The sequence below is a fragment of the Phyllostomus discolor genome, chromosome 6, assembly GCF_004126475.2.
Source record: "Phyllostomus discolor isolate MPI-MPIP mPhyDis1 chromosome 6, mPhyDis1.pri.v3, whole genome shotgun sequence".
Taxonomy (NCBI): Eukaryota; Metazoa; Chordata; class Mammalia; order Chiroptera; family Phyllostomidae; genus Phyllostomus; species Phyllostomus discolor.
In genome coordinates, this window is record NC_040908.2 from 165,770,446 (window position 1) to 165,798,330 (window position 27,885).

Sequence of the window (27,885 nt, forward strand, 5' to 3'; positions counted from 1 at the left end):
GGAAATAATGTCAAGAATTTCGTCTGGTACCTTTCCAGTCCAACAACAGGCCATAGCTCAGGTCAGAGCTTCCGCCAGTCAGACAAGTGGGCCACTGACTCCTGACACTGGTCAGTGAAATGGAATCTCTTTAGCTTGTTATTAAAAGACATATTAACTCATTGTGGCCCTGGCTGGTGTGGCTCAGTGGATTGAGTGCCAGCCTGTGAACCAAAGGGTCACTGGTTCAATTCCCAGTCAGGGCACAGGCCTGGGTTGTGGGCCAGGCCCCCAGTGGGGGGTGCATAAGAGGCGACCACACATCGATGTTTCTCTCCCTCTCTTTCCCGTCCCCTCCCCTCTCTCTAAAAATAAATAAATAAAATCTTTAAAAAATAAATCATTGTGATTTATATATTCTAGAGGCCAGGTATCCTTGGCTGACAAGAGATAAGCTCTTACTCTGTACCACGCATGTCCCAGTTCCTCCCTATAGTGGAGGTGAGCTCTCCCCACCCCTTACTCCACACTGTAGCATTCCGGCGGTTACACCACCCTCCATCCCTCCCACCCCCCACCTCCCCATCATTTCCACAGCATTCTGTATATTTCTTTGTTATAGTAACTATCACATTGTACTGTGGTTGGTTTAAATGTGGCACTCACTTGCCACCCTCTTTTTGCCCCTTCTAGTTTCTGTAGATCTGTCTTCCGCATAATGGAGCCCTGAGCTGTGTCGTCATCTCTGGGTTTTTTCCTGCCGCAGGACCTGGCAGCTGCGCAAAGAGGAGGCAGCTGGGCGTTTGCACAGTCATTGTTCCCGAGATCGCCTCCGGGAAGGGAAGGTGGGAGGCAGGAGGGGGCTGGGAACTCCAAATTCCCAGAGTCTTCAGAAAAGAAGTTGTTTTCTTGAGACACCCCCTGCCTTTTGTTTGAGACATGCATTTCTAGTACCGTCTCTGATAACCACAATGAGATAAAAATCAAACAAGAGGCCTGGAGAGAATCCAGGTGTGGCTGAAGTCCTGCCTAGGTGGCCTCCGGACCCCAGACCCAAGTATGAAGGCCTGGGAAGCTTCTCTCCAGAGTAAGCCCGACTGGCCGTGTTAAAAAGGGAAGGAGGTAGAGGGGTTCTGGCCTTCTCTGGAGGTTTCTGGCCTTGACGTAAGCGCAGAGGGTTAGGTAGGGAGGGCTTTGCTCACAGAAAGCCCTGAAAATCCCGATTCTGAATGTTTGCTCCTTCCGTCTTTTTCAGTGCCCCACCTCCTTGAACCCACAAAAGCAGGAGGTCTAAAATCTTCCTTGTTCTCGCCCATCTCTTGTTTACCGCATTTTAGAGAATTAGCATCATCACGTCTGTCACCTAACCTCCTCCTTGGACACGTGAGAAAACTGCCTCTGATGAGTTATTTGGGTAAGTGCCCAAGGTCACATGGGTGTAACTCAGCAGAGTGATTACCGGAAACCAAGGACCTCCTATTTTTAACCTGGGCTTTTTGGAGGGGGCGGGGCCGGGAGCAGGAGACAATCAGCCAAAACGGATTTGTCCTCCTGTCCTTGCATCTTTAGGCCCTCCTGAAGAGGAGATTTTTAGACTGAGATGGGACCTGGAGCATCAGTGAATAGACCAGCTGTGATCATTGGGGCAGACACTCTGAAATTGAAAGGAGCATGAGTGTGGAAACGGGGAAAAAGGCCCTTGAAAAAATGTAGTTTTCTGTTAAAGGGTTCTTAGCTCAGAGAGTTGAGAGAAGCACGTAAGCAAATGTACTACTACTGTCCTCACCAAAGAACATGGGGACTTTGCCATCTTGTTTAACTCTTCCAGAAGAGAGTCTCACTACATAAAGGAGAGAAGGGAGGAGTTGTAATAGGAGCAAAAGCTGGGAGAGATGAAGGCAGCCCCTGCTTGGGCCTAAACAAGTAAAACAGGACTTCGTGTCCATGATCTTCTCTAAAATATTTTTCACTTACTGACTAGGAAAGAAAAATTAGAATTTTCTCTCTGGCCTTGGCAAGCTATGCCTTGGCACAGGATATTCTTGAGTGCTGAGCTGCAAAAGTCCTCTGCTTCTTTCCCCACACTCACGGAGCATTAAGCAGATGGCACACAGCTCCTTTCGCAGCAGCGTAAGAAAAGTGCTGCAATCTGCAAAGGGAATGGAAATGACAGGGGCAGGGGCCTTGACAATTATCCAAAGCACTTCAGGGCTCTTAATATTCATCTCCCGGGGCTCCCCAGTGGGCAAAAGGTCATAGATAACAGAAGGGGTCCTGGGCCCTCCCCCAGAAGCCTGACAAAAGAAAGTGGCTTCAGGAGGGTGGGGGGTGAGAGGAAGGTGGGGGTGAAGTCAAAATTCTGGGATTCGAGAGTAAGGTCTGGTCCCGGCTGGTGTGGCTCAGTGGACTCAGTGCCAGCCTCTCACTCCAGGAGGGTTGCTGGTTCAATTCCTAGCCAGGGCCCATGCCTGGGTTGCAGGCTGGGTCCCCAGTGAGGGGCCTGGGAGAGGCAACCACACCTTAAATGTTCCTCTCCTCTTTCTCCATCCTTTCCCCTTTCTAAAAATAAATAAATAAAATAATAATAATAATAAAAAAAGAATGGGTTCTGGTACTAATTAGCTACATCTGACTTTAGGTACATCACAAACTTTCCAGGTTCCCTAACCCCCATTTGTAAAACGAGGTGACCCAACTCAGTTTTCCTCCTTCCAGTGCTAAACTTGCATTAAAAATTTTCCAGTCTCAGAGCAAACATCAAGACCGAGTCTGAAGGGAACCATGTGAACCATCAGTAATATTCCACTCTCGGAGGGAAGGGACGGGGGCAGAAGAGAGAGAGGGGAAGACTGATGGATGAAGCGAGAACAGATCTGCCAGGGCCAGGTTAGAGCAGCTGACGCTGAAGCCGCCCCCCCCCGCTCTGTCGGGGGTGGGGGAGGAGCGGGGCGAGCACGACCCGGGACCCCCGTGTGCTAGAGCCCCCGAGCCAGCTCCCCGTGCTTTCCCACCCGCGGTCACTCACAGGAGCCAAAGGAGTTTTAAACACACGGTGTCGACGTTATGCAATCCCTGTCATTGTTTAGCTACATCGTGGCACTCAACTCCATCTTTCCCTCTTGGAATTGACTGTGCAAGGACCTGCCACTGTACAGATTCTAGACGAAAGACCCTTGGAGGTGAGCAGGGCGGGCGTCCCCACGGGTGCTGGGCTCCAGGCCTTAACCACTGTGGGTGCCCGGACTCCCCCACTTTCTCTCACTACCCCAGTCTTTTCAGAAAACGAGGAAGCTGCTGGGTCCCTGAAACCTTTTTCTGCCTGGAACGTTCCAGACGAGTAGGACCTGCTAAGGACAAACACCCACGGAATGCTACAATTAAGGATTAGACTTGGATCATTACGGGGGACTATGTGAGAATTTTAGATTAGTGGATGACTTTCAGACAGGGAGCAGGGAATGACCAAGGACAGGAGAGGAGGAAAAGCCCACAGGGGCTGAAAAATGGAAGGACCGGGCGGCCCCAGCGCGGCCAGACCGACCCACGTGTAGGGAAAGGGAGGAAAAGCGGCCCAGGGGCCCGCGGCCCAGAGCGCGGCGCCCCCTCCCCCCACGCCAGGTCCTGGGACCAGCGCAAACCCTGGGGGCAGGGCGCGCGTGCGCACTGGCACGCTGCGCCAACCGCCACCGCTCCCAGAGACTGCTGGAACCTGCTGGAACCGGTTAGAACCGGCGGCGCGCGCCTCCCCCCGCCCCGGAGCTGACGCCTCACAAAGGGAAGCGGCGGCTCACGGCCCGCGTATCCTTGCGCGGGGCGGGCGGGCGGGCGTGGGGGCGGGGCAGCGCCCCTCCCCCAGGCTTTGTGCCCTACCCGGCCGGCGGGGCCGGGGCGGCCTCAGGGTCCTGCTGAGTAACTAACGTGGGCGGAGCGGGGCCGCGAGGGGTACGCACCCCGGTCCGGCCTCTCCTCGGTTCCCCCTTCTCTGCGCGGCTGCTGGGGCCGCGTGCAAACCTCTGTCCTGCAAGCCCTGGGCGCCATGGCGGCTCCCAGCCCTTCAGGCCTCGCCGGGGCGGGGGGCGGGGGGTTAGGGCCCCTGGCCCCCTTGGCGCCGAGGCTGCAAGTTCTACGTCGGGTGCCTAACCCACTCAGCTTTCCCTTTTGGGGGGAAACTCCGGGGTGTCTTTAAAACTAAACCAAACTGCCAGGAGAAAAGGCTTGGTATTTGGAGGAAAGCTTTTGCTCTCTTTCCAGCTCCGATTCAAAAAGTCGTACGGGTGCAGCCACAGGGAGATGGACAGCTCTGAAACAGCAGCCCAGGAAACAGCCCCAGGCCCGGCCGTGCCGGCGCCGGCCTCCCAAGGGCGCTGCGCCTTGGAGGCAAAACCCTCGGCCCTTTTGGGTACTTTGTAGAGCACACAGCTTCACTTTGACGGCGGGCTTGGCTTTGAATCATGATGATGAGACGAAAGCCTGTCAAGTTAGGAACGGCCCGCTTTGGGGAAGAGCAAAGTTACCCCAGGCTTGATTGAAAACGTCTCGGCAGGCCATCCAAAGCCCAGGGGGGCTCTGGCCCTTAGTGGCACAAACAAGAGTGTTCGGCTCGTGAAACGGCCCCCGTGGGCTGGCCCGGAGGCCTCGGGCTGCAGAGAGCAGGTGGCGTGGGTGCCCCCTCGACGGCGTGAGACGACAGCCTGGCGGGGCCAGCGAAGGTGTTTTCTGTTAGTGGGCTCGCACAGGCGGCAGGACACCTGAGCCCGGGCCGCGCAGCCTTCTCAGATGAAAGGGCAGTCGGGACGAGTGGAGCGATCAGCCGTTCGGGGGGGAAAACCCCGACACCTCGCTGCTGCTAAAATGGCTGCAGTATGAGCCGGGCTGACGCTGTTACCAAGTGAAAATTAAGGCCGTCAGCAAATCCGTATTAACCTGACATCAAAAGGCACGAACTAGTACCTCCTGTATTGCAAAAACACGAAAGGTATTCCGAGAACTACTGAAAAATTCGTAAGCGATGGCTGAGTTCTGAGCTGTTGGTTTTGATGGTCTACTTAAATGTGATTTTCATTGTTTTTGTCTAAACTTTTGTCTAAGCTCAAATCTACTTACTAAGGAATCTTAAACATTTCTGGTACATGGTGTGCAGTCGATTTCCGTGAACAGTTAGGAAAACTCTAGAAAAGCTTGTAAACCAGGTTCTATTTTTAATCTTTCTGAGGAACTCTTTTTGCTTCCCTCACAAAGGCGGCGGAGGGTTATTGAATGCCAGCGGCGTGAGTTGTCCCTCGCCCATAAATACGCCTCTTCCGAGTCGACTACAGGCATTCAGGCAACGAGCGCAGAGGTGGCTGTTCAGGCGAGAGGCTCTGCTTGAGGAAACCAGATAAGTTTTTCTACTTAAAAAAGAGATAGGAATTAATATAATTCTATAGAAAATGTAAATAGCGGAAGTACTTACCGAGATATACTTAGCATTAAAAACTTAATTTTTGTAAAGATCTTAAGAGAAAATATGAAGACGCAGGAAAAGAAAAATATTGCTAGAACATGACGGAAATTAAGAGATGAAACTACTTAATGAAATAATTTTCAAAGAAATGGCTGATAGGACTCCAAAGTCCGAATTCAGAAAGCCTTAAATTGAAAGGCAAACTTTTAAAATGCCATTAAAACCTAGGTGACATATAATGATCGTCATTTTAAAGAAGTAGATGATTTTAAAGGCCAGTCTTTTATAAAAAGATTGAAGGTGACTTAAGAGATAGACCTTCCAAAATGGCGCAGTTAAGATGGCGTCATCTGAGGCCTAGTTGATCTTAAGGCATCGCTAGATTGGCAAATGTTAACTTACGAGTGATAGGATTAAATTTTGGGGAAAGACTAGAAATTGAAGGGAAAAGCTCGGAAGACAGAAGTGTGCAGGAAGGTGAAGACGACTTAGAAGATAGGAAAATGGAAGATAAAACGCTAGGAAAAGAAAACTAAAGCCGAAAGGTAGAAAGCAAAAGTATTGAAGCAGAAAACCAAAGCCAAAAGCCACTTAAGGGCACAAGATAAATTTAGTAGAAAACTAGAAGATAGAAAATGAGAAGACAAGTCTAGTAGGAAATTAGAAGATAGAAAATGAGAAGAGACAAGTCTAGTAAAAACCAGAAGATAGAAAACAAGAAGAGACAAGTCTAGTAGGAAATTAGAAGATAGAAAATGAGAAGAGACAAGTCTAGTAAAATCTAGAAGATAGAAAACAAGAAGAGACAAGTCTAGTAGGAAATTAGAAGATAGAAAATGAGAAGAGACAAGTCTAGTAAAATCTAGAAGATAGAAAATGAGAAGTCTAGCAGAAAACTAGAAGATAGAAAATGAGAAGAGACAAGTCTACTAGAAAACTAGAAGATAGAAGGTTAAAATATTGTCAAATAAAAAGTAAGGGAAGGTATTGGACACAGGCATACAAGGTGTCAAAAAATTAGAAGGCAGAAAAGTTTAGAGCCAGAAAATTGTGCGAAGGACAAGAACAAAAACGACTAGGGAGGGAATTAAGTTTTAATAACTTAATTGTAAAAGAGTGAGTTTAATTTCTGGTGGCGCAGAAGTTAGATTTGAGAAGATGAGGATGTTTGGAAGAGTTAAAAATTTGGAAGGCAAGGCCTAAATGCTAGTTTAGTCGTCTTTGGAAAATTTAAAGGACTTTGATTTAACTGAAGTAATTGGAGATCAAGAACCACCACCAGTTTAACGTTTTGCATTGGACTGAGCTCAGATGATTTAAATCCTGAGGACCAGCGTTAATTGACAAGCTGACCCAGGTGCCACGCAGAAGTGGATTCAGTGAAGCTAGGAAGACAGGAGCGCCAGACAGGAAGGATTCCGGGAGCAGCCAGCAGCATGCAGTTCGTGGTGAAGCTAGGAAGGAGGAGCCCGGCAGCCGGTGCGGTGTGGAGGAAGGAGCCCCTAACGATTTGGCGGTGAAGCTAGGAGAGGATTCCGGGAAGGAGGAGCCAGTGCGATGTGCCCACGCCGGCGTGCGACCTGGCGACCGCGCGGAGGCGGCGAGCGGGCGGTGGCGGATAGATAGCGGAGCCTAGAGCAGCGAGCGTCCGGCGCGCGAGGCCGCGAGCGGGCAGCGGTGGTGGTAGAAGTCCGGGAGGCCGGCCGCGTCCAGGTGCTTGGTAACAGGAGTATGGTAACCTCACTTCACTCAGGGTGACGGGGGAGTCGTGCGCTGCAGCGGCGAGCGAGGGCTTTAATGTGGGACGTAGGCCGATTTCCGGGTGTTGTAGGTTTCTCTTTTTCAGGCTTATTTTCTCAGCAGCTTGTCTGAAGCTTTTGAGGGCAGACTCCCAAGGCCCGGAGGAGTGGTAGATGGCAAGTTTTATGGTTTTTGTCTTTTAACCAATTTGAGGGAAACAAATGAATTTGAGACAAAATCAAGACAAGTCTTGTAACCAGGGTTTTGTTTTTTTTTTTTTAAATTAGCTTGGGGTGATACGAAGCATTTTAGTTTTGTAAAGAGATGTGAATGTTGAGTTTGGGCGTGTAACCAGGGGGGGAGTTTTGTGGGGGTGGGGGCAAAATATGTTTTGAGTTCTTTTCCCTTAGGTCTGGCTAGAATCTCAAAGGCAAATGACACAAGGTGACAGAAACAAAGAAAATCCAGTATCAGGATAAACAGAACACCACAGGTTTATGGTTTCTAAAAAACTAGGTCTGTGGCTGAGCTGTCCATTGGAGAAATGGCTGGTAGTTACTCTTTTTTCCCCCCACCCCTTAATCAGATTTTAAAGTATGTGACACCTTTACTTGAAGTATTTTGGGGTGGTCTTAACAGGGAAGAGGGTGGGGGAGAAAATGTTTTTTCCCCTAAGATTTTCTGCAGATTGTGTAGTACTGTTGACAAATTCGGGGTTAGACAAGGATTGTACTGACATGCTGTTGGCAACAACGCCTTTAGGGATTGGAGCTGCTTTTTCCCTTGGAGGAGTATTTCCGGTTGAAGCTGAAATGCAGACAGCACAGTGCAGCTTTGGTTCACATTCAGTCACCTCAGGAGAACTTCAGAAGAGCTTGACTAGGCCAGATGTTGAAGTTAAGTTTTCAAATAATGTGACTTTTAAAATTCCTTTTATTGAAGGGGAGGGGCAAATTTTGGTAATTAGTCTTTGGCAGTGGCTTGTTAAAGTTGGGATTGGGAGGGTTGGGGTTAGGTAATTGTTTAGTTTATGATTTCAGATAACTCATGCCAGAGAACTTAAAATACTTAGGATGGAAAAACTAAGAAATCGCAACTTTCAAGTTGGCAAGTAACTCCCAATCTTCAAGTTTCTGTTCTCCCTCAATTTTTGAATTGAGCAGCTTGGGACGTTCTCATACAGATCCACTGGATTCCAAGTGTAGGGCCTGGGGAAGGAAAGTGTGGGCTGGTACTAAAACTTTGGGGGAATTCTTGAAACGCTTAAGTTTGGATATGGTAGTGTGTGGTTCTCTTTTGGAATTTTTTTCAGGTGACTTAATAAAACTTAAAACTCTGTAGGAGCTTCAAAGCAGAGGAAGTGGCTTAATGACCCTGAAGGGATTTCTTCTGATGGTAGCTTTTGTGTTATCAAGTAAGATTCTGTTTTCAGTTGCACATACAGCAAGTTTTTTATTTCAGTGTAGGAAAAATACTTTTCCTTTATATGACTGCAAAACAAGATGTTAAGGTATGCTTTAAAGTTATTGCCAAATGTGTATTTTTATTTTTGCTTTCTAAGTATTTGTAAATCATAACTGATAAAAGGGTGGGCTTTTGTTGATGAGGGAGGGGAAACTTTTTTTTCTGTAGACTTTTTTCAGATGACATCTTCTGAGTCATAACCAGCTCGACAGTAATGATGGCCTAGATGGAGAGGGAACAGCTCCTTGGTGAATGATAAGTAAAGGCAGAAAAGATTATATTTCATACCTTCATTGGGGAAAAGGCATGGCCCTGAGATCCTTACTGCTGATGAAAACATTGTCTACATGTGCCAAAAAAAAACCCCACAAAAAAAAACAAATGAAATCTACCAATTTAAAGTTAATGGAGTCAAAGAAGGAAAAAGTAAAGTTAATGGAATCTACTATTTTAAAGTTATGGCTTATCGAGCTATACCCACAAAAATGAGTTGATGAGAAATAAAATAATGAATTGATGAGCAAATAATGAATTGATGAATGCAATGAAGATCAAAAGTCCATCTCAAAATACTGCTTTTACAAAAGCAGAAAATAAGTGAAACAAAATGAAAATGATAATACTACATTAACCCCGGAATAAACGAAGCTGAAGTAATTCAGATGAGTGGGATCAAGTGGATTCAGAGGAGGCTGTGCTGTTTGCCAATCTTTCGTTTGCCTCAGACAGGTTTCTCTTCGTTATCTGAAGAGCTGCTTCATTTCATCTGGGAGCAGAAAACAGCAGGCAACTGTTAACAGATAAGTTTAACTTGCATCTGCAGTATTGCATGTCAGGGATGAGTGCTGGTTTTTACAGAGAGCTGTGGAGGTGTTGAGTGTTGAACACGGCCGCCTTCCTGGGCCCTTCCCTAGGGCGTTCCAGGATCGTGGGAATTTTCCCATCCAGCCTTTTTAACAATCGGTAGGACTCCGTCCGTGGGCTTCCGTGATGGGATAGCACCTCACTCAGAGGCAAGTTAATTCCCCAAGAGCCTCTCCAGGTTAGTGCCTTAATCATAAAATATGTTTGTAGAACTAAAATTTGTTTGGCATCAAATCTCTGGGGAAAAAAGAAAAACCTATGAAAGGATAGGATAAAGGTGTGCTGTTAACAAAAATCAGATGTTAATCTTGCTAAAATTTAAATGTGATGTATATTGTGCAGAAAACCATTAAATCGTTGAAAATAAAACATTTTTAATAGAGAATGTATGCTTTTAGGAAACAACTGTCTCCTTATTTAAATAAAATGTTGTTTGTAGTTAGTGTTGGGCAATCTTGGGGGGATTCTTCTCTAATCTTTCAGAAACTTTGTCTGCGAACACTCTATAATGGACAAGATCAGGAATTGAGCGGAAGAAGGAATTTAACTCTTAAGGCAGGAAATACAAATTTTATTCTTCATAAAGTGATGAGCATTTAATAATACCAGGCACAAGGCAATAGAGGCCCTCTAAATAAGGAATAAATTCCTCTTAGACAGGTGGGAGATAATGATCAGAAAAACAGGTAACTTGCACCTACATACACCATGCTAGGGGTCTGTAAACTGTAGAGGAATGCAATACTGTTTACGTTTCCAAAGTTTGCATGTTAACATGAAATGCTAATGACCATCTCATGCAGTGTTAGCTGATATTTACACTATTGGCCTCTTATGTAGACACTTGGTGGGGTGGGCATGTGGTTTTTTAAAGAATTTTCCTTTGCAGAGGCTTCATTTCATCTCTTGAAGCTGTTCAGGATTTTGACTTGCCTTTAAACGCTTGGCTCTGCCTCCTCTTCCTCCTAGTGAGAGAGTGAGACCTTGCAGTGAGTTTACCAGCATACTGAACTAAAATTTTTCCCCTGATTTTGGAGGGAAGGGAGGAGGGGGCGGGGCTTACTTGTCTTAGCTTTATTTTCACAGACTACACAGAATGCAGTTGTCTTGACCTCAGGTCTGTCTGTTCTGTTGGCAAGTAACGCAGTACTGTTCTGATCTGCTGCTATTAGAATGCATTGCGAGACGACTGGAGTATGATTAAGAGTTGTGTTTCTCCCCGATGCTTGGAAGTAGTGATTGTTGAAGGAAAAATCCAGCTGAGTGATAAAGGCTGAGTGTTGAGGAGATTTCTGCAGCTTTAAGCATTTGTGTTTGTGATTGAAGCCAAGTACATTTTGCTGTGTGCTTTAGGTAAAAACGCTTTTTGTTCTTCTCTGGTAGGGTGGGTGGGGAGGGCACTGAAGCCTTTAGTCTTTTCCAGATTCAGCTTAAAGTCAGTGACAAGAAATAAATCACAAACAAGCAACTGTCTTCAAGAAGTTAAACTGGCAAGTGGAAATATTTCACACAGTTCAGTGGTCTTAGTGCACTATCTTTGTGTGGGTTTCTCTCTCCCCTCCCTTGGTCTTAATTCTTATACGCAGGAACATTCAAACAGCAGACAAACAGCAGACGTATGCGAAGGGCCAGAGAAGCCAGACCCAGTAAGGAAAAATAGCTTATTTACTCTAAACAAAGAGCGTATGTTCTGTGTGGGGATTGGGAACCGCTAGTTCTTTCAGATGGTATTCTTCAGACTATAGAAGGAGCTTCCAGTTGAATTCACCAGTGGACAAATGAGGACAACAGGTGAACAAGCTTTTTCTGTTTACATACCAAGCCAGGTCTGTTTAATGGGGAAAAATCTAGTGTCGAATAGACTTTCAGCTTTATGCTGGAGGAAGCGGCTCGTGAGCAAGTTGTTGGCCTGGGGGTGGAGGGGTGAGGTGGGCGCTAAGCCTCTTTTTTAAGGTTTTTCAGGTACACCTCACTAAAGGCACCGAAGGCTCAAAGTAGGACATCCATGGAGCCTTCCTGTGGCAAGAGACAACAAAGCACTTTTATTACTAAGGTCAAAAGCGTGTCAGCCTCGTAACCCCGTCCTCTAACAGAAACGAGGGCCTGCCTTAACGTTCCAGCGTCGGTCCTCCTTGGGGGTGAAGCATTCAAAGGAATGCTTGAGGGTCTTGCGAACCCCTGGGCTGGTCCTAACAGTTCAGCTGTTTTCATAGCAGCTCTTTTTATAAGAACCCCAAGTGATGCTTGAAGGGGAGGGAAAGGGGGGAAAGCGGGCAACCACTTTTCCCTAGCTTTTCCAGAAGCCTCTTAAGCAAGGCCTCCCCACAAGCAACTTCTCTGCCACATCGCCTCTCCCTGCCTTTGGCCTAGGGCAGACCCTTCACCCCTCACCTCGATGCTGCCAAATCACTTCAAGGTAACAGTTGTGCTGAGGTCACCGGTGGGTCACTCTACTAGAAAAGGCTGTTAATCTGCCTGCCTGCAAACGGTTGTTACTAAAACCACACTGAGCTTGAAGGTGTTTTATTAACTATGCAGCACTATTACCCAGTGACAAGCAGACTGTACTGTTGGGTGGGCAGGCACAACCTAAACCGAAGACAGGCATCTCAGCGACGGAGAGGGCTGATGGGTGGGATTGCAAAATCTCTCTGCTAAGACTTTTTCAGGTGAACTTTAAGACTTGACCAAGCTAGCATCTTAGCGGGAGCAGACTCTGCAGCGCTCTTCAGTAGGGTTTGCAAAGGTTTTTCTTTTCCTGAGAAAACAATCTTGTGTTTGTTTTCTCAGGTTTTGCTTTTTGGCCTTTTCCTAGCTTTTTTAAAAAAAAGCAAAAGATGCTGGTGGTTGGCACTCCTGGTTTCCGGGACAGGGTTCAAGTCCCTGCGGCATCTTTGCTTGAATAACCTCTGCCTTAGGACTCTCCATTTTCCTTTTCTCTCCAGGTTGCTAGCTGGGCTCTGGAGTTAAGTAGCTTGAGGTTTGTTGGGAGCTTGGGATCAGTTTGTATTTCCACGGAGACTTAATGTAACTAATTGCCTTGTTAATTTGCAGGTGTTCCCCATGCATCTAGTGTTTGGAGAAGCCTCACAATAAAAAACTTGAAAGATTTCATATTAATAAAATTTTAAAAGCTCTTAACTGGTGTGACTCTTGTGTGTGTAAACCAAATTTCTGTCCATGTGCCCTGGCGGGGGGCGGTCCATCTTGTTGCTGCCTCAGTGTCCAGTGACAAGTACACTCGAGGTAAAAGCACCCTCTTCCAGCCAGGGAGAGGGACTCGGCATCCCCTGAAGGGCGGGGAGGGGCACTTAAACAGCATATTTCCTTCTGTTCAGTTGGCCAGTGAGCTGGGTCAGGCGGAGAGACTGCTGGAGGACCAGAAGGTTGGGTTTCCATTGCTGCTGACAAAGACCCTTGGGAATTGAGGCACTTTAGCCAATAGAAAGCTATCTTGATAATCCCTCCTGAGTCCTGGGTGATGCAAAGTGACATTGACCTTCATCAGTTGTCAGCATCTGAACAACTGGTCCTGTGTTCCTGTTCCGTGGGAAGGCCTGGATACCGGCTAATACTCCCTCAGTTACAAATGAAATACCCAAATACCCCAGATGGCGCACTTGGGCTCTAAATTCCCAGGGTGCCTGCCCAGACTTTCCTGAGCAGGTGCGGCAGACGATCCCTGGGCCCGAGGAGAGGGGGACACACGGGTCTGGATATGCTGCACCCAGCACGGGGGTCCTGTGACGCAGCCCAGTGGGAGGGCCTCCGTAAAGGGTTTTTCCTACGGTGCTGAACTCTGAACTCGGCGTGGTTTCTTCACTGCAGCAGTGTCCACAGATGAAGCAGCCAGCCCACTCAACCTGTGCAGACCCCGGGCAGTGGGGCTTTCTCTTCCCTTGAAGTGCTCTATTTGGGGCTAGGGGAGGGAAACGCTGAATTTGATACCATGGTTCCCCTTGATGCTGAGTTTCAGCGTCTCACCAGGGCCTCTTCTGGAGAAAGGTCTCCCATGATCTCCCGGAGCTGGAAGGTCCCTTGAAACAGTGAGATATATTAGGAGCAAAAGAGGGGCGGGGGTTTGCCAGGGGCTACTTGGTTTCCTGTGTTCAAAGTTAGCTGGGATTGGGAGTGTAAAGGCCACGGACAGGAAAGGGCAGAAAACTAGGCCAGAACCCTCTGAGCACGAAAAATGGAGGGGGGCAGTCAACATAAAATGTCCCCGAAGGCTATGTATGTCCAAGGGTATAGATCCTTCACGACACACACCCCTCAAGTATGGAATTGCCCTTCACACACCCAATTCCTTCGGTTTTTATCCCGGCAAGCCCGGAAGTGCACAGGCTAAAACAAACCCGAATTCAAACGGCAGCTCCGCCCATTCCCAGCCTCCCCAACCTTCCCCTGGAGCCCCCAGGTCCAGCCAGTTGGTATGGGCTCGGACAGCAGGTGTCTGGCTTCAGCAGAGGGGTGAGACTAGGAGAGAGGACATGGGGCTCGGGTCGGACAGGGGGTGTGGGGGAAACGGGGGTGAGAGTGTCCACCTGGATGGAGGTGATTGGGAAGCCCGGAATATATCTAGGAGACGTGGGTCAGATCCTGGCTCCTGGCTCTGACAAGTTGGCAAACTTGGAGTGTCACTGGCCTTCTCCAGGCCTGCGTTTTTTCACCAGTTTAAGCGGGGATATCCGCCTGCCTTGCCTGCTTCGGTAAGGAAGAGGAACCCCAAAGATGCAGTGACAGAACTGGACATGAGTGAGCTTTTGCCGCCACCTAGTGTGCAAATTCAGTATTGCATGCACTGTCCTTGGCCTACTTGGTAACACACTCAACACAACAAACATTTCTACTGGAATACTTTCCAATGTACGGATATTATAATTAGTTATTTCCAGTGTTTGGAAATTATAAATACATCTGCTATAAACATTTGTGTGCAAGTCTATGTGGACATATGCTTTCCTTTTTCTCCGGGTGTTGTATGGCAGCTATATGCATAGTTTTTAAGAAATTTCCAAACTGTTTTGCAGAGCGGATGCATTTTGCATTCCCACCAACAGTGCATGAGAGTCCCGAACTGCTCCTCCTCATCACCCTCATTTGGTATGGTCATGTATTTAAATATTACCCATTCCAGTGAATATGTGGTGGTATCACATTGTGGTTTTAATTTTCATTTCTCTAATAACTAGTGATGTTGAGCATCTTTGCAGGTGCTTACTTGCCAAAAATATGTATATATATTTTGCAAAGTGTCTATTCAACTTTTTTTTTATCCTTACCCGAGGACATTTTTTCATTGCTTTTAGAGAGAGAGGGAGAAGGAGAGGAGGGGAGAGGAACACTGCAGTGAGGGAGAACCATGAATCAGTTGCCTCCAGTGAGTACCTGGACAGGGATCGAATCCACAACCTAGGCATGTGCCCTCACTTGGAATCAAACCTGCAGCCTTAGAGTTTACAGGACGATGCTCCAACCCACTGAGCCACACTGGCCATGCCGTGTCTATTCAATTTTTTTCCCAGTTTTTATGTGGCTTTTATCTTTCTATCATTGAGTTATAAGAGCTTTTATATACATTAGAAACAAGCCCTTTGTCAATGTATGTTTTAAATACATTTTCTCCCCCCGTATGTGCCTTTCCTTGTGACATTTTGTAGCTATGTCTTTGAAGAGTAAAAGTTTTAAACCTTGAACAAAACTTTGATATGCTTTGTCAAAACAATGACAAGGAGGAATTTCAAAATAATTATGTTGAGGAGGAAAAGCCAGTTTTTATCTTATTTTATTTATTTTTAGAAAGAAGGGAAGGGAGGGAGAAAGAGAGGGAGAGAAATGTAAATGTGTGGTTGCCTCTTGCGTGTCCCCTACTGGGGACCTGGCCCACAAAGCAGATATGTGCCTTGACTGGGAATTGAACCAGCGACCCTTTGGTTCATGGGCCGGCACTCAATCCACTGAGCCACACTATCCAGGGACGGTTTTTAAAAGTACACATGGCCTGGTTCCACTTGTATAAGAGCCTCAAAACTGAAAACTAATCTAAAATAACCGCAGACGAGGAGTCACAAAGCGGCACAAGGAAAGGGGGCGACGGACATGTCCTTTGCCTTGACTGCCGTGTTGGTTTTGCGGATGCACACTCTTGTCGAAACTCATCAAATTACACACTGTGAGCGTTAGTAGTAGTTTATTGCACGCCCATAAAGCCGTACAGAGAAGAGTGTGCACACGCGAGAACACGCACGGAGTGAGCACTTGCTGGGAGCCAGTCGCCGAGAAGGCGCTGGCGGCGCAGAGCAGCGACGGACTCTCCCTGGCAGCTCCGGGTCTTGACGCGGAGCGGCTCCCAGAAGCAGTGATCGCACGCCTCCCTGCGGCGGGCGCGGGACTCACACTCTGAGCCTGGCTCCAACCCGGGCAAGTTACATAAGTCCTGTAAGGCTCGTTTTATTCTTCTGTTAAATGGGCATAATGATCACCTTACCCAGGGAGCTGTCACAGGGATGGGGGTCAACATACACCTGGCTGGCACTGAGTACCAGCTGATCAAGGGAAGCTCGCCCTCGGGGAGCACAGAGGCAGCGCTGTCTCCCTGAACTCTTGGGGGGGGGGGGCGGAGAGAGCAGGGGCACGAGAGCTGAGCCTCGAAGAGCAACAGGGGTTGCTGGAGGGAAGGGAGAAGCACGACCTTCATCCAGAGAGGACAGCCTGAGAGGCTTGGGGGTGTGAAACGCAGGCATCGGCAGCCCAGGGTGGCTGTGGGGAAGCTGGGAGAGGTGGAAGGGGGAGGGGGGAGCTCGAGCAGCTGGCGGGAAGCTGGTGACCAAGGCTCTGGATCTCCAGAGGAGTCAGGGCTCGGCCGCGGGAGCAGATGATAAAACAGATGCATCTCAGGCGGGCGGGACTGGGGGTCCGGAGACCGAGCGTGGAGGGAGCGAGGTCCCCACGCTGGGCCCGAGGGAGAGAAGGGCTTTGAGAGGGGATTCGAGTTTCATGGATGGAGGTGCCTTCCCCAGGACGGAGCAGGGTGGGAAGGGATGGGCTGGGAGGCTCGGGGGCAGACGAAGACAGCGAGGTGAGCGCTGGACCGTTGAGCTTGGGAGGCCCACGGGATGTCTGAGCGGAGATGCCCAGTGGGCGATCAAAGCAGATGGGCAGGAGCCCCGGGGTGGACCGTGTCTGGATCTGCCGACCACCAGGGACCACCCAGAGGGTGACACCGGAGTGGGTTAGCTGCCCAGGGACGGTGTGCAGGAGGGGACCTGGGCGGGTCTTTCTGGCTTCTCTGTGCAGTTGAGCAGCTTTGGGCTCTCCTGCCTCCCGAATGGAGATTCACTCATTCATTCATTCTCTCCACTCATTCAATGAACTCTAACAGCATGAGCTAGGCCCAATCATAGCGCCTGGGGAAACAGATGAACCAGCTGTGACCATCTACACCTTGTGGCCTCGACACCTGGAGGGATGACCAGATGACAAAGACAGAGTTAGTGGTCACGGGGTGGGGGTGGGGGAGGTAAGGAGTAACGTTTGGGACGGAGAGGTGGGAGGTGAGGGCAGGGGAGGCCTCCGGGAGGTAAGGCCACTCGAGCTCAGCTTGCCCTAGTCTCTCCCTCCATCAGTAGTTTCCATACGGGTGTCTCCCCACCCGAGAGCTGCAAACCCCTGTTTCAGCTCTGGGCTGGACCCCTCCGCTCTGGCACCCTCCTCCCTCCGCAGGCTGTCCCCCTGACCTTCCCTTTCTCCCCGAGGCACCCCCCAGTCAGCAAGTCCTGCAGGCCCCCCCGCTGTCTCCTTCTCCCTCGCCTCTCCCTACAATCCCCTGCTCTGCTCACGGGGGCCCTGGCACCGGGTCGCCCTCTGTGTCGCCTTCCAGACCCGCTGAGCTCGCCCAGCCGCCTCCTCCTCCCCGCTCCTCCGCCATCACTGACTCCGGAGGGCCCCCATCCTCACCTGCCTCCGTCCAACCTCCGACACCCACTCACCCTGGCAGTCTCCTCCTTCCCCCTAAAGGAACCACCCAATCCCCCCACACAGCCCCTCAGTGTCCCATTCCCGCTTTCTGGCCTGTTCTCTTCCCCCCCCCCCCCCCCCCCCCCCCCCCCCCCCCGTCTGCAATGGAAATCCCTCTCCTCCTCCAAGGTCCCCGGAGATGCTCCCTCAGCGGTACCCGACTGCCCCCTGCTGGCCGGCACTGCAGCTGCTCGCGCCTCGCCCTCCCTCCCGAACGTCTCTCTGCCTGGGGAGGCCCGGGTTCCTGTCTGAGCCCTGCTTCCTCTGACTGTGCGACCCGAGGCCCTGCTCGGGTCACCCGGCTAGGACAGGAGGGCTGCACCTGCCCCGCAGACACGTGCGCGGACACGTGCGCGTGCATGTCAGGCTGGTCACGGCCCGCGGGCTGGTGCTCGGCGGTCGCACAGGAGGAGCGGCTCTTACAAAGTTAGGCCTCGTCTGGGCAGCGGCTCCTTCTTCAGTACAAGTACTCCCGTTCCTCACCCCTTTTCTTTCTTTTTTATTCTAATCAACTTTATTTTTATAATGTTTTTAGACTTACAGAAAAGTTGCAAAACATGATCCCATGAGTTATAATGATTTTTTCTTGTACCAAGAATCACACCAAATAAATTCGCTCAGCATTACGGTTGCAGGTGAAGAAACTCACATTGAATGCAACACAACAGTCTGAAGTGATCTCGGGCAAACGGGGTCCCGGACCACATTCGGTGCGCCCGGATGTGCTTTACTGTGGGTGGCCGTCCCACCAAGCAAGTGGGTGGGCAGAGAGAAGACCAGGCGCAGGGGGCACTGGCCTTGCAAGGACGTAGTCCCACTGAGTGAAACGGCGGCTTTGGAGGGTTTTGGGCGGCAGAGGCAGGTGACCCGACCTGCATTGTCCAACCTGCCCTCTGGTGGCTTTGAGGACGGTGGACTGCGGGGGCAAAGGTGGAAGTGGGGAGACCAGTGAGGCCCCTGCAGCAGGAGAGGCTGGTGGCCCTGGCTGGTGTGGCTCAGTGGGCTGAGTGCTGGCCTGCGAGCTGAACGGTCGCTGGTTCCATCCCCAGTCAGGGCATGTGCCTGGGTTGTGGGCCAGGTCCCCAGTTGGGGGTGTGCAGAAGGCAACCAGTAGAAGTTTCTCTCACAAGTCGATGTTTCTCACCCTCTCTTCCTCTCTCCCTCCCTGTCTCCAAAAATAAATGGAAAAGAATTAAAAACAGGCTGGCGTGGGCTGGGGTGGGGAGAGGAGGTGGCAGTGCCAGGGGGTGGAGCCCCTGCCTGGTCAGAGGGTGCGAGAGGAAGTGTGGGGGTGACCCTGGCTTCGGGCCTGGAAGCGGGGATTGCCTTTTACAGCTGGGTGAGGCTCAGCAGGTCCACGGAGATCAAGAGCCCGGTGTGAGGAGCCTACTATATGCCAGGCAGGACCGGGGGCTGGGCTCAGGGCAGGGCCCCGAGGTGCTGGGGGACGCAGATGGCCTTGAAAGTCCTGGACTTGACAAGGTGACCCGAGGTGTCTCGCCTTGGCCAGACCACCTGCCCTGCCTGGGCTCAGCTCCAGAGGCCCCGCCCCTCAGTGCCTGGGTGCCGCTGGGGTGCAGTGTCGCCGGCCTACCATGGTGGCCCTGCCAGTGCCCAGTGAACCGTGGCCGGGCAGCAGCCTGGCAGCCCTGCAGTGCACACCCGAGTGCCCTGGCCTGCCCCTCAGCCCTCCACCCTCCACTCCCTCCGCTCCTGTTCTTTCTCCTCCCGACCCCATCCCTCCGTCTTCCCGCCAGGGAGGGAAACCCACACCCAGCCCTCCTGGCGGCCCAGGCACCCCCAGAAGGTGGGGTCCAAAGGGAGAGTGGCGAGGTGCTTCTGGCCTCTCCTGAGCCCCGGCTCCTGCCCAGGGTCTGCCTGGGACCTGGGACAATGGCAGAGGTGGGGGCCCAGCAAGCCTGGGAAGGAAGGTGTGAGAACACTGACCAGAGAGGAGGTATGTGTGTGTGTGGGGGGGGCGGTTCCCACTACTACCCTGACCAGGGCCGCTCTCCCCAGAGAAACGATGTGGTGGTGTCAGGGGGTGTCAGCTGATTCCCAGGCTGGCCCTCTTCGGAGCTGGAATGGGTCCCCTGAGGACCTGGTCTCCCGGGGAACCAGGCATTTCCGGCACAGGCAACAGAGAGGCAAGCAGGTAGCTGGAGCTAGACCCATTCCTGCCCAGCGGAGCCAGGCCAGGGGCGGTCATCACCGTCCCTCCACCCCTCCACCCCCAGGCTGTCCCCCCGGCACTCATTCTGTCACTCAGCACGCTAACGCACATGCCACCGACAGTCAGTAGCTGAGGTTTGAACCTGGGCAGTCTGACACACACCCACTCACACTCTCAACACACATTCCCCAGTGGGTGTGTGGTGGGCGTGGGAGTGGGCGCCCACCCAATGACAGAACAGACATGGGCCTTGTACTCAGGGAGCACATGTCATCAGCCCTGACTTACTCTCATGAATGCTGGGTGCCCGCGAGTCAGAACCAGGGCCACAGGAGCTGCGATCTGGGCAGGCTTCCTGGAGGCGGAGGCCTCTGAGCTCACAAGCTGCCTCTGCTTCATGGAGGGGCCTCTGGATTGGAACCCCCCCCCCCCCACAAGTATAAACCTCAAGGCATCCTGCATTCCCTCAGCTTCCCCGGGTGGCCAGTCCTCAGAGTCACCCTCAAATGCCCCCCCACATAACACCCCCTGCCCCTCTCCCCCGTACAGTCCCGTAGCCTTCTGCCTCTCCCACAATTCCCCCCTGCGCTCTCCCCACAACTCTGCTTCCTGCCTCTGGGCCCCTCCCCGTTCCTGACCCTCGTTTCCTCCCAGCGTGCGCACCGCCCACGCCCGCCACCACCCACCGCCCTCCCAAACGTCCTCTCGATGATGCTTTTGGTCCCTCCAGGCTGTCCTCAGCCTGTCCCCGTTGGTGCTTCTGACACGCACGTCTTCGCGCCCTCTAGCGTCTGTTTCCTTCCAGACGGCCGACCTCCACACCCTGACCCAGGGGCCTTCCGTGCCCTGCCTGTGTCCCTCCTGGCTTCCTCTTTCCCGCCTCAAACCAAGGGTTCCTCCCAAGTCTCCCCAAGGAATCCTCTACTGGGGAAGCTTCCATCTACGAACAAGCATCATCAGATAAGCCCAAAGCAGAGACACCGGCAGGCTGTCACACACCCCGATCTGCGGTGAGTGCGTGTGAAGCCCCTTCCGGCTGAGCGAAGCGCTCCACAGCGTGCGCTTTGTGCGGGCTCTGCTGGATTCTGGCTTACTCTTTGAGTTACGGGGCGTTTTGTTTTCTCATCATCTCGACTGTTTACATGCAATTTCTAACTTTTAAAGATTTATTTATTTATTTATTTATTTATAGAGAGGGGAGGGAGGGAGAGAGAGAGAGAGAGAGAAACATCAATGTGCGGTTGCTGGGGGCCGTTGCCTGGAACCCTGGCATGTGCCCTGGCTGGGAATTGAACCTGTGATGCTTTGGTTCGCAGGCCGAGCTCAATCCACTGAGCTATGCCAGCCAGGGCTAATTTCTAACTTTTAAGTGCACAGGTTGATGAGTTCTGACACATGTGTGTACCTGTGTATACTCCTCCACAGTCAGAATATTACAGCACGCCTAATTCTGTTCCGCTTCTCTACATGTTTATTCTTATGCCACTGTCCCACTGTTGTGGGGTGTTTTTTGTTTGTCTGTTTGTCTTGTGAGAGAGAGAGAGGAAGGGAGGGAGAAAGAGAGGAAGAGAAACATCCCTCAGTTGCCTCGATCCAGGCATGTGCCCCAAGGGGAATCAAACCGGTGACTTTCTGGCTGCGGGACAACACCCAGCCCACCGAGCCACACCAGGCAGGGCCGCACTGTCTGGATTACTGTTGCTTCGGAGGAAGTTCTGAAATTGCAAAGAGTGAATCCTCCGGTTTTATTCTTTTTCAATTGGCTCTGCTGAATTCTTTGTAATTCTATGTGAATTTCATTTAATTTTTTTTTGTTAGAGAGGGGAAGGGAGGGAGAAAGTGAAGGAGAGAAGCATCAGTGTGAGGTGGCCTCCCGCATGCTCTCTACTGGGGACCTGCCCCACAACCCAGGCACGTGCCCTGACTGGGGATCAAACCGGTGACCCTTTGGTTCACAGGCCCATGCAAAACCCACTGAGCTACACCAACCAGGCTATTATTTATTAGTATTTACCTACTTTTGCCCACCCATGTACATTCTGCTATGTTGGGTCCCTTCCACTTTCAAGGACTTGTGATCACATTGGGCCCGCCCGGATAACCTGGGCTGATGAGCACATTTAATTCCAGCTGCAGCCTCAGTTCCCCCTTGGTTATGTAACATGTTCACAGGGTCCGAAACTTATAGAGTATGGTCATTTGGGGAGGTCATTATCCTGCCTACTACAACAGTCAGAATCATAAATAGCTGCTTCTTCTGTTTTTAAAAGATTTTATTTACTTATTTTTAGAGAGAGGGGAAGGGAGGGAGAAAGAGAGGGAGAGAACCATCAATGGGCGGTTGCCTCTCACATGTCCCGTACCAGGGACCTGGCCCGCAACCCAGCCATGTGCCCCTTCTGGGAATTGAACCCGTGACCCTTTGGTTCGCAGGCTGGCACTCAGCCCACTGAGCCACACCAGCCAGGGCAGCAGCTTCTTTTTTAGATATCATATTTGCTAAAAAAACCCCTAAAAACCCAACCATTTTTTGGACAGGCAATTAATGAAGGCAAAGTAACTTTTCCCTGAAATTATTCTCATATATTTTGCAGACATTGAAATGTTTTCTTTAATTCTGAATATTTGGATTTAGGACAAAGCATAATGAGCATACTTTCTAAAATTAAGTTTGGTTAACTGCCACATGAGATCCACCATTGTTCAATAGGAGCGCCTGTTTCATGACTTAAATCTCATAAGATAAGTAGGGAGGACACACATGACCATTTTTTCATGTGGGAAGTTGTCCGGAAGCAAAGTGTGGGCCACTATCGAGTAGTTCCCGGGGACTTGCAGTGTGTCGAATACAAATATTTCCCCTGCCATCTTTGGATCCCTGTTAGCTTAAGTACGTGTTTTACTGGAGCAAAAGATTCCACTATAGGCAGAAGACAGTTGGAGCCCTGGCTGGTGTGGCTCAGTGGGCTGAGCACCAGCCTGTGAACCGAGAGGTCGGCAGTTCGATTCCAGGTCAGGGCACCTGCCTGGGTTGTGGGCCAGGTTTCCAGTTGGGGGCGTGCAAGAGGCACCCCATCAATGTATCTCTTGCACGTTGCTGTCTCTCTGCCTCTCTTTCTCCCTCCCTTCCCCTCTCTCTAAAAGTAAAGAAATAAAATCTTTAGACAATAAAAAGACAGTTGGAGGGAGGACTTTCCAAAACGTACATACATGCATAATACACACATTTACTGTGGGCATGTAAACATATAAGTAATATATACATATATGTTAGTAACATATGCATATCTTGTTTATAAAAGTAATTTATGTTCATTGTGAAAATTTCGAATACTACATCACCGAAATACTATGTTGGACTGTATGAAATTGTCAGTTATTTCACTATTTTTAACTACAAGCACAGCAATCTCACACCGTTCAACCTAGGAATACAGCAAGGAGAGCTCCCGGTCGTCCCCGGGTTCTGGAGGGAGCCACTGGCACCTGGCGTGCATTCCTCCGCGCTGGAGCTCTGCCCGGGCACGTTTACGGTCAGCGGAGTTATTACCACAACGATGGAACATGGATCATTTTGCAGCCTGCTTTCTAAGTGCCCCGTAGAGCTCGGCAAACGTGAGCACTGGTTGTGCTGCTTCCCCTCTCTGGAGCCCGTTCCCTCGCCTGTAAAAATGGAACTCACGATTCTGCGCCGGCCACTCTTCGTTGCCTCTCCGCGCCAGATTCATCACCATGTTTGCTTTCTCTGTGAAAACGGATCTGGGTCCTGCAAACGTTGCTCCTTTGCCAGACGGCACAGTGGGAAGTCTCGCCAGCAGAGGGCGCGGGAGCATTTTTGTTGGGGAGGAGGTTTGCTTCCTGGTTTTGACCGAATCCTGCGGCCGCAGCAGCCGCAGCGCCCCGCGCCACCTGCAGGGGGCAGCTTTTCCAGCAGCAGGCTCTTGGGGCGCAGGTGTCCAGGACCTACCCCCACCCGGGAGTAATGGAATGCCTCTTCCCCGGCATCCTACAGGACGGCTTCCCAGAAAGTTCCGTGGCAGCCGTGCAGCTCTTGTGTAACTTCTCTGCACAACCGTTTCCTTCTCCAGCCAGGCTCTTGGGGGCGGTTGCAGGGGGGCTCGGGGCACGGCGCCCTACCTCAGCCCTACAGGTGGGGGCTGCTCTTTATCTGCTATTCCTGTATTCTTGCTTTCTCTTTACTTCCTACTCGCCAATCCCTTGTTACTCCAGCCTCCTGTTGTAGTTAATAATTCTTTGTATCAGACTTTCCCCGTTCTGAGTACTCTGTGGTTTCTCAGGTTAAAACAGGTCCTGCGTATGGTTAGGAGGATCGGAAATGACAACGCAGGGCGGACGCAGAAGGCCGCTGGGGTGTCCTGATGGTGAGCGTCTCCCCGCCTCAGTGCCTGCAGAGCCGCTTCTTGTTGCCTGTTGTCGTGGTTCCTAGCGGGGAGGGAGTTTCAAATCGCTCCCCTCCCGATGGACGTTTGGATTACTCGCCTTTTCCATTTTTTCCCAAGATTTTATTTATGTATTTTTAGAGAGAGGAGGCAGGGAGAGAGGAAGAGAGGGAGAGAAACATCGAGATGCGTGCAAGAGAGACATCAGGAGAGAGACATCAATCAGCTGCCTCTCACGGGCCCCCAACCGGGACCTGGCCCACACCTCAGGCATGCGCCTGGGAATCAAACCAGTGACCTTTCTGTTTGCAGGCTCACACTCGAGCCACTGAGCTGCACCAGCCAGGGCTCCACTTTTCCCTTATTACAGTCCTGTGGTCCGCATAAGTGCTGCTGTTTACTGAGCACTTGCTATGTGGAAACACTGAAGCTGCTACACACATGAACTCACGTGTCCTCACAGCATGCCTCCTGTATGGGTTTCCTGTGGCTACTGTAACAAACTACCACAACATTTTAAAAGTTTTGTTGATTTTAGAGATAGAAAAGAAGAGAAGGAAGAGAAACATGATTTGTTGTTCCACCTATTTACGTACCTATTGATTGATTCTCATATGTGTCCTGACTGGGGATTGAACCTACAACCTGGGTGTATCAGGATGATGCTCTAACCAACTGAGCTATCTGGCCCAGACATAAATTGCTGCAAATTTAGTGGCTTAAAACAACAGGCACTTAGTATCTTACAGCTCTGGATGCCGGACGTCTAATGAAGGTGTCAGCAGGGCTGTGCCCCTTTCGAGGGCTTGGGGGGGGGTCTGTTTCCTTGTCCCCTTCAGCGTCTAGAGGCCGCCTGCATGTGTTGGCTCACCTCACTCCCAGGGTCATCTCTCCCTCAAGATCCTGGCAAAGGCAAAGCCCCTTTTACTGTGCAAGTAACATAATTCACAAGTTCCAGGGGTTATGAAGTGTACATCTTTTAAGATTTTTACTTATCTATTTTTAGACGGAGAATAACATCGATCTGTTGCCTCTTGCACTTATCGCACCTGGGGACTGAGCCCACAAGCCAGGTGTGTTCCATGACTGGGAATCAAACCGGCCACCTTCTGCTTTGCGGGACAACACCCACCCATCTGAGCCATGCTGGGCAGAGCAACAGGTCTCTGAGCAGGCGTTACTCGGCCTACCACACCTATGGGGCAGACACGAATATTCCACCCATTTTACAGGTAAGAAAACGGAGGTACAAAGAGAGTAAGTAGTCCTGGCTGGTGTGGCTCAGTGGATAGCCTGCAAACAAAAGGGTCGCCAGTTCAATTCCCAGTCAGGGCACATGCCTGGGTTGCAGGCCAGGTCCCCAGTTGGGGGCATGTGGGAGGCAACCACAGATGGCCATTTCTCTCCCTCTCTTTCTCACTCCCTTCCCCTCTCTAAAAATAAAAATAAAAAAAATTTAAAAGGGGAGAAAGTAACTCGGCCAAGGCTGAACGGCTCAAACACAGCTGAGCTGAGGTACCTGCAGCCTGGCTCCATAACCCAGGCCGTAACAACCGTACTGCTTTGTCTGAATCTCTGCATAGTTCAGCCAGGGCTCGTGTAGGACACGTTTCCAGAAGTGGAGTTACTAGAGCACAGAGTTTCACAAGCATTGCGCGCTTGCCCTCTGCTGCACCTGTGCTGGTTAGTGCCGCCACCGCACCTGCGGGCCCGAACCCCTCTGCGTCCGAGCCTTGCTCCCGTGAGGGCAGGATGTTCCTTGCATACACGAAGGATCGTACGAGTTCTTACCAGTTCAGTAACCGGAAATGTTTCTTCTTTCAAGAAAGGAGAGGAGCACGACAATCCTAAAAATAAACAAAAAATTATAGCAGGAATAAAGAGTTGAGACCTAGTTCAAACCCTGGCTGGGTAGGTCAGTCGGTTAGAGCATCCTCCTGATACGGCAAAGTTGTAGGTTCATTCTCTGGTCAGGGCACGTACAAGGAGCAACCAATGAACATGTAATTGGAACAACAAATCGATGCCTTTTCCTCATCAAAAAATTAAAAAAAAAAAAAAAGCCCTAGCTGGTGTAGCTCATTGGATTGAGCTCGGGCTGTGAACCAAAGTGTCGCAGGTTTGATTCCCAGTCAGGGTACATGCCTGGGTTGCAGGCCACGGCCCCCAGCAACCGCACATTGATGTTTCTCTTTCTCTCTCTTTCTCCCTCCCTTCCCTCTCTAAAAATAAATAAATAAAATCTTTAAAAATTTTTTTTAAAAATTAAAAAAACACACAGAAAAAAAAAACAAACAAACCACCAGTTTGAGAGAAAATGAAAACATTTGATCGCCACAACGTATTGCAAGACTGAAAATACCATTTTAACTCGGCCCGTGCTTCCAGCTGTGTTTCCTCACGCTCTCTCTTGTCGGAGGTCCCAGGGTTTAACTCTCCTGCCTTTGTGGCTTGCTTCCCTCCCCAGTGCCACCTGAAGATCTCTGCGTCATGAATCACTCTCATCACCGAGCCTCTCCAGTCCCTCCGTCTTCACTCTGCACCCACACCGCAAGACTTGTTTACAGCTTCCTTTTCAAGGCCTCGTTTCCCTTCCCAGCGTGCTGCTTTCATGGGGCCACACACTTCTACTAACCACAACAGAGAATGCTCACGTAGCTACTTTTCTAGTCTTTATTTTACAGACAAAGAAAAAGGGTTGGAGCCACTTGCCCAAGATCCCCTAGAAATGGGGTTCGGACCAGGGCGTCTGCCTCCGGGTTCTGCCTGCGTGACATGCACTGTATCTCCCTGGAGTGACCGGTCTCCTGGTGTCTCCAGGGGCCCCACGCCAGCCTGCCCTGGGTTGTCCATGGGTCACGGCGGGGCCGGCAGAACCGTGTGGACTCCGGTGAGGGAGGCGGCAGGCAGCACAGTGCTCAGGCCCTGCCACTCCCTACCGCATGCGATGAGGAACTGGCACCGTCCCCTTTGTACACGGAGGCTCACCATGTGAGAGCTCAGGAAAGGGGTGCTGTCCCTTCCAAAGACGACAGCCCCTGTGTTCCGGGCTCCCCTGTGGAGGCACGGTTAGTCGGCAGAGGATCCGCGGGGCAGCTCCCTTTTCTGACTTCATCTGTAACCGCGCTTTCTGGTGTGCTGTGCCCAGGTGGGCGCGTGCCCCCCACTGTTCTGTGCACCGGGGACTCCCAGGTCTCCCCCTGCCCAGTGGCCCTGCCCTTTGGCCCCTGTTTCCTCTGCAGGCGGGGCCCCGCACACTGCACCAACCTAACATTCGGTGGGTGCCAAGAGAGTGGGCCACTACCCAAACACCACCACGCGAGCCCTGTGTTCCCGGGCCCTCCCCTCCAACCACGGCCTCCACCCCAAAGCATCGCCCCGCCCCACCCTGTCCCTCTCCATCATTCCACACGCGCACACACGCCTCTTCAGCAGGATGAAGTTCTAGACTCCCCATGCCGGCACATAAGGGGAGGCCTCTGCTCCCCTCCAGGGACAGCACGCTCCCCGCCCCCAGTATTGCCAACTCCACGTTCAGAATGCTGTCACTGTCTTCCCATCAGAGTCACACAGGAAGTCCTGCAGTCATTATGTCCACTCCGTCCCAAGCAGCCAGCACTGTGTCTGATGCCCCCTCTGTGCGACTGCCCCGCACGGTGACTTGGACATGAAAGGGGGCGGGGCTCAAATCTCTGCGGAGTGGTTGCTCTGTGTCAAGTGAGGTACAGGGCGCCGTTCACACCAACTTATACATGGGGAACCAAGGTTCCCACAGGGCAAAGGAGCTTCCACAGCCAGTGAGAGGG

General features: G+C 51.0%; 1 long non-coding RNA gene across 1 annotated transcript; it reads left to right on the forward strand.

Annotated features, from left to right (window-relative positions):
* Window positions 1-5,278: 5,278 nt before the first annotated feature.
* LOC118501495 lies at window positions 5,279-8,989 on the forward strand. Its single transcript, XR_004904119.1, has 2 exons — window positions 5,279-6,272; window positions 6,304-8,989. It is a non-coding gene; the product is annotated as an uncharacterized LOC118501495 (long non-coding RNA).
* The last annotated feature ends 18,896 nt before the right edge of the window (window positions 8,990-27,885 follow it).